The sequence below is a fragment of the Anneissia japonica genome, unplaced genomic scaffold (genome assembly GCF_011630105.1).
Source record: "Anneissia japonica isolate Jap-2015-1 unplaced genomic scaffold, ASM1163010v1 scaffold695_len1296351_cov181, whole genome shotgun sequence".
Classification (NCBI taxonomy): domain Eukaryota; kingdom Metazoa; phylum Echinodermata; class Crinoidea; order Comatulida; family Comatulidae; genus Anneissia; species Anneissia japonica.
The window spans coordinates 1,265,792-1,273,335 of record NW_022740852.1 but is presented as its reverse complement, the minus strand read 5'-3'; the positions used below and the strand labels follow the sequence as shown (position 1 = coordinate 1,273,335).

At 31.0% G+C, this 7,544-nt stretch overlaps 1 protein-coding gene across 1 annotated transcript in view; it reads left to right on the top strand.

Moving 5' to 3' along the window:
* The first annotated feature begins 5,239 nt into the window (after positions 1-5,239).
* The window catches only part of LOC117118423 (leucine-rich repeat-containing protein 15-like), a 15,571-nt gene continuing 13,266 nt past the window's right edge, over positions 5,240-7,544 (top strand). The window contains exon 1 of the mRNA XM_033263013.1: positions 5,240-5,359. The gene's annotated coding sequence lies outside the window, so the exon portion shown is untranslated. The remainder of the gene's footprint in view (positions 5,360-7,544) is intronic.

Here is a 7,544-nt window from a genome sequence, read left to right as displayed (position 1 = left end):
ACAAACTATATTATATCTGTCTCTTATAGACATCTAGATGTGTATAAGAGCCAGATGTAATATAACAATATAATCAAATGTTATGTGTCGCTATAAAAAAACACAAGTGTTTGTATCGCATCAAATAAATACAAAAAAACTAAACATAAATTGTTTAGCTTTTTTTGTATTCATATGATACGATGCAAACACCTTATGTTATTAGGATTTTCACAAAATCTTCCAAGATAAGCATGAACATGGTACCATCAATAAACAATATTACAGGTACAGTACTCGATTGAGATTTCTAATGTACATTTAGATTATCATCTAAAATGAATGACAAATTTTAATCACATTTTAAAATCATAGTAGAAAGCATATTTGCTATGGAGATTGGAACATTTACTTGGTGACTGAATTCCCCCTAGCTGTCTCCTACCTGTCATTTAGTCTTGTAGATGACAGGTAGGGGGAACTAGACAATCTGTGAGTGTCAGCTTGTTGCAAGTTCTATCCCCTTGGATATTATCTTGAATCTCGCATCAAATACGACTCCTCTCCTCCCTCTAGGGATTTTTCAAAATTAATTCTGGTTATTGAGGAATATTCTTATGAATTTTATGCTATTTGCTTTGCGATGACTAGAAAAAAACAGTTTCCTGGATTCTTAATTCCCAGCAGGACTGGGAACACTAGTTCAATAACTAGGAGCAAACTTTTTTTTTCTCTTTTGTGGACTAGGGGCAGGTGGCGGCCCAGGATACATTTTTGGGGGGTAAGCTTTTCGACAAAGGGGGCTTGAGCTTGTATGCCCGAGGAGGGGGAGGGTTTGGTCTAATAATGACCTCTGGATGGCTGGAAATGCTACTCTACGACTGTGAATGACATGTTTTGACTTGGTGTAGGCCTATCTTAAAAATGTTTTTTTGTCCGACTGCCCAACGAGCTCGGCCAATGGCAGGGCTTGTCTTGTCCAATGGGAGAGGGGGGTAGACTAAGCCTCCTGCCCCCGCTGGCACCGCCAGTGCTAGGAGCAAACTAATACTCTGTCCACACTATCACATTTTATGTGAAAAAACCTGTGATATGCTCATATATAGGTGTAATATGACATCATCATGACCATATATAGGTGTAATATGACATCATCATGCCCATATATAGGTGTAATATGATATCATCATGCCCATATATGGGCACATCACATTAATTTGTGACATAAAATTTGATAGTGGACAGAACTATTGAAATATGAAGATATTTATTTCTCAATGATGTGTTCGATTTTGGGAGCTCCACAATATTTCAAATAGGCTGTAAAGTTTGACACACAAAAGTCCATTCATACATTAGATCCGATCAGTTTTAAGGATTTGCAAAAATCCACTGGTTTCTAAAAAAAAAATTCATTTTTGATTTTTTCATTCTCACAAATGCATTCAGAATAAGTAATTACTCTAATATGGCTAGATAGAAATCATACACTGATTTATGTTATTATTTGCAGCAGTACAAGATTATGTTGCCGGCGGTAAATCAAAAGAACTAATTTAATAATGACGCAGGAGCATAATTTAACCAGTCGCAATTTCTGCATTGTTTTGAGGCATGTTGACCTTTTGCTGATCACATGCTTAAATGCCAAATCTGTAGGTTACATGCGAAAGTACAAATGATGTAAAATCAGATGAAGTAATATTAAATGTTTTAGTGACATTTAGATGATTATTTTAAAAATTAAATAAATCAATACCATAAGTGAATATAACAGAGTAGAACAAACTATATTATATAGGTGTAATTTGCCCTACCTGACGAAGAAATGTACTGAATACTCAGTATGTTTGAAAACCAGTTATTGTCTATTCCATCACGACAATAACAATAATACTATAATATTATATAATGAAATTAAATAATAACTTTAATGGATACTCCTACAATACAAACCAATTTTTACATTAGGATTAACTCTCAACAGCTTTGTACTTTCAGTAATCTTGGGATGGCATTTTATAGGTGCTATTATTGAACTTCTATTTTTAATGCAATTCAATGTAAATTGGAGCAGTTTTCGGCAATTTGCAGTTTTCCCTAAGCATTTAACACAATTTTCTATTAAAGTTCAATGCAAATTTCCTATGAAGTGCATAATCAATCTTTGCCCTCGAACCTACAGAAATTAGGCAATTTGGTTCTTGCTTACAAAAGTGATGTATATTAATAAAAAATCAATAAAAAAAAAAAAAAAAATAGAAATATAGAAAAAAACCTCAAATATTTGTTTACTTTGAAGACCTGTAGGCCTATTTTGACACATATATTGAAAGTAACATTCATAATACTGTATCATCACCACCAGGCACATGCACTGAGTTTACGGGCTTCTCAACTCCTGCCAGCAATTACATCTTCCGGACATTTCTACTACTTTATTATCAGTTGTCTCACAGAAGTCAGCGGCAAAGGACATCAAATGAAATGTGTTCAGCAAGCTCATTTTAACAAGACCCCCCTGGAAGTTCAAGTTCATTTTATATCTTCTTCCATTTTGGGACCCTGGTACAAAAAATATATACACAGTTGCGGATCTAGGAGGGGGTGAATAGGGTGGCTAGCCACCCACCTTCGTTTACCACGAAAAATGAAACAGTGGTCACTCATCTTGTTTGTGTGGTCCTGGTGTACTCTGGTAAAACAAACACTTTCAATTTTAAGCTTACGAATCTTTTCAGGATGCCATTTAAGATCGTCTAGCAGTCTACTAATTAAAAAAAAATCTCAAATGTGATGGAATGCCTCTCCTAAAACCACCCCCTCCCCGCTTGTGCCTCCTCACCTCCCATTATCCACCCCCCCCCCCATTGCTAAATCCTAGATCCGCCACTGATACAGTTAAACTTGCTTAAGTCGACTTTGCCTAACTCGAATAATTTCTAAGTTGATCTTATTTTACATGCCAAATTGTTGTGTTTTCCATTAACTTACAATCTGTAAGTCAAATTTTATTTAAGTTGAACAATTTTTTATTGCCTATTTGGATTCAACTTAGGAAAGTTCAACTTACAGTATGTCACCCTTTTTTTTGACAATTCACTTTTTAAAGCATCACGATCATCATCATCATCTCTGTATATTTCATTGCTGATGATCCTTAATAAAAGTGCAACGTCGAATGAAATTACTTTGTTAATTTTTGGAGGGACCTTTTCCTTTTTCTACTACTGTATCATATGCTCTTCTTATATTTGCTTTTGGGTCTGAATATTCAAATGAGCTCATATTAGACTCATAATGGGTTTTCTTTGTTGTAAAGATTTTGCTGACGTAGACCCGACCTTTAGTTAATTCTTTTTCTAATTGCATCATTCTTATCTCTCCATTTACCAATAATCTATTTATGGTACATAAATATCACTTCTCTAATATCAGTAATACCTACCGGTAAACATACTAAAGACGAAGGCTGATAGTACGGTAAATTCATATTTTATCAAATATTCCTTATTGATAAAAACTAATTATGTATTGATAAACACTGTCAAATATTCCTTTAATAAAGTATAATTATGTACGGTAGTCATGAACTTGATCAAATATTCAATATTGATAAGACTGCATTTATAAATTCTGTCATATATTCCTTATTATTGACAACAATGGATAATTATACCAAGGTCTTGTTATTCATAACACCACCAGGAAAGGCTAAATTAAAAACTAGGATTATTGTTATTAATACAAAATCGGCTCTGATGCTTCATATTGTATTTTCTTCTATCTCAAATTAGAAAAAAATATGCAACTTTATAACTTACTACAATATCACTTTTCCTTTTTTTAATATCTACAATTTATTCCTTCAACATCAATTTCTCTATAATGAATATTTTATATATTTTTCTAATAATTTCTCCACTGTACATTTATGCATACATTATATTTTTGTAAGTATTTTTTCCCTATCATTTTCTCTATATGATGCAATATTTTTCTAATACTGTATTTATTAAGAATATCTTATCTATTTTTCTAATAAAGATTACCATATATTCATGAATATTTAATTTATTTTTCTTACACTCATTTCTCATAAATACCGTATTTAAAAATATACACATTTTACTCAATCTTGTTATGAAGTATGCACATATTTCTCTAACAATATATTTACAAAAATGTAATCTATTTCTCTAGTTTAACTTTAGAACTGTTTTATTTATAATATTGTATGGTTATAATATGCAAACCAAATGAAACTATTCAAATATAAATTTTGTCTGTACTGTACTTATAATTTCAATCATATAACTGTTTCTATATTTATGAATATTTCCAAATTATAAATATGCAACTTATATCTCTAATACTAATTTCTCTAATAAAATGAATCTTGAATGGAACCATCCAATATTTCATCATTATCATTTTATTGAACCCCATTCTACCGTACATCTTAAATTTCTGTCGTTTTTATTTACTGAACTAACCATACGATTTACGCTAAAAACAACATTCTTACTCCTTATTCCAGTCATATAACAATAACAAACCTGTATTTAATTTAATAGTGGCCAATGTTTGTGCAAGAGCACCATCATGCTAGGACTGGATGGAGCAGTATCGTGTCTATTTTTGAGGAACAAATATACAGTATTAGCAGAACAGCACATTAGAATTGTAACTTGGCATAGTCATGGTTCTCTTCTTTAATGAACCCAGTTGATAAAGCACCATATTTGCTTTTTTTTCTATAAATAAAATAATATTATATTGATAAACAATATTAGTATGTAAAGTAGTAGGCCCCTATAGTTTACAATTTAAGAAATTGCAAAATTTAAGTTATAGTACAGTAATTAGTAATTAAAGAAAGTGTTCAATATATATTTGAAATTAAATTCTAATAATTCAGAAAATATAAAATACTTGTATTCTCTTATGTTTATTTTTATACTTTTTATTATTTTTTTTAATGTAAACGGTCTCAAAACCACAATTTTTAAGTATACAGGTCAACCACTGTAAGTCTTTTGTTTCAACCATTACAAACAATCATTTATTCTTTTTTGATCCCTTTTAAATTACAACCATCATGACTGATGGGAGCAATAATCAAAAAGGTCACATGATCATTATAATTTCATTAGAGAATAACCATTATCAGGGACTTGTGGAGACACTGTACACAATTATACAGGATGCAATATTAAAGATTTGAAGATGATCCCTTCTTTGAATTTCATATGATAAGACTGGATTGTCAGGTCAGCTCAATTGCAGGTGGTATAGGGTAGGTCTTCTGAGAAGCCACACACTGGTGCCAGTAGTAGCTCACGATCACAAATGGTAGTGCAGAGCTTTTCCTAGTAAGGTAGGTTATCTTCATATACATTTATAAAGGTATAAAAGGCTTACATAAAATCTTTAATGTTTCTTGTCTTTGAGGCCTGGATTATTAAAGACTGGCTGATGAGTCAGCAGTAATTGGAAAACAGAAACGAATAAAGGTGATTATATGATGAATCGTGTTTCAAAGAATCATTATGCACGATCCATTCAGGGACTGGATTGTACGGTTAAAGTTTGTTTGCAAGATCAGAATTTACCTCTGGCAAAAGTTCATGCATGTAGGGGTGTACGGTAAGAATGGCCCCGGAAAAAATGGCCCTGGAAAAAATGGCCCCGGAAGAAATGGCCCTGGTAAAAATGGCCCCATATGACATGTAGGTAAAAATGTCCCCAATAATCAAATTCTGTATTAAAACTGATTTTCTTGAGTCAATATATGCATTTTTGTATCTTAAATAATGTAGTTTTTAAAAGGAATCTAACATCAAGAATTGCAAGAATTAATATTCAATGATAAAATATTCAAAGATAAATAAAAAGCCATGAATTACACTTTTTATTATTATTTCCATTTAAATGTTAAAAAATAGCAACAACAAAATCAATAAATCAACATAAATCATGCATTTATTAATACTAAAATAATTTACTTGTGGCCGATTTCACGGTAGAGGAATCACAATTTTCCAGAAATTCAATCTGTGTATTGGTAAACCCCACAAACAGCGGGTTAGTATGAACATAAAATTATTATTATTTTTTTTTAAGAAAAAGAGAGTTCTACAATCATAATTTTATGGTTTAGATGGTGTTTGCAGTGTGTTTAGAGGTTTTTGTTGTATTTGCAAGTATTTTTTCATAACAAAATCTAAATTTTAACCAAAAAATAGTTATGAATGTATTTAATTTTCTTATTGATATACCAAGTCAGTCAATCACAATTGATTGATTTTCTACAGTGTGTTTTGGGAGGTTTGTGGGATTCACCACTTAATCCTACCATAATCACCCTACCCTCACAATCACACGCCATTTTAATTCATAGCATAATTGCCATACATAACTATAGTATATATAATTCTAAGCAAGTAGTAGGCACTTGGATTTAGTTAGTGATGAGTAAAAACCAAGTATGCAACTAAATTAGTTGCTTAAATAAATGTATTCCTAATTATTCAGTTTACTAAAAGCAATACTTCTTTGAATATTCCTATGTTTGAAAAGCTGTCTCTTATACACATCTAGATGTGTATAAGAGACAGATTCTGTAAAACACAATTGATCCACATGCTTTAACTACTGATTATTTGCATTGTTTATAACATGTAAAGTTAATTCATTTGATATTTAACAAAAGTGAAGTTTGTGGTTATCTATGAATTGCATAATTTGGTAGTTGAAGTACTGTATACTGTATGTCATTCCTCTACTTTGTTAGTGAAATAACGTTTTAAAAAGTTTTATTTCTACTATCAAAAAATGTTATTCAATGGCCATTGTTTTTCGAGGTGTACGGTAAGAATGGCCCCGGAAAAAATGGCCCCGGTAAAAAAGGCCCCATATGACAGGTAGGTAAAAATGGCCCCAATAATCAAATTCTGAATTAAAACTGATTTTCTTGAGTCATTATATGCATTTTTTTATCTTAACTAATTTAGTTTTTAAAAGGAATCTCCCCAATAATCAAATTCTGTAACACACAATTGATCATATGCTTTAACTACTGTTTATTTGCATTGTTTATAACATGTAAAGTTAATTCATTTGATATTTAACAAAAGTGAAGTTTGTGGTGATCTATGAGTTGCGTATTTTGGTAGTTAAGTACTGTATACTGTATGTCATTCCTCTACTTTGTTAGTGAAATAACATTTTTAAAACTTTTATTTCTACTATCAAAAAATGTTATTCAATGGCCATTGTTTTTCAATTATCTCTCAGAACATTATTTGCATCTGCTGTAATTGTTAAAAAACAAATGCTTTTAAAGAAATTTAAAAAAATCACATATTGATCTCAGTTCAAAGGAAAAAATAAAACTTATTTATAAATTTACAATTTTCACCTATAAACCTTTTAATTTCACAAAAGAGTGGGTTCTTTTTCAAACAAATACATCCTGCCTAATATATGTGTGTTTAGATCTTTTGCTTTAACTTTGGAAACTGAGATCATTTTAGATACTATTTCTGTATAAACTAAATTTT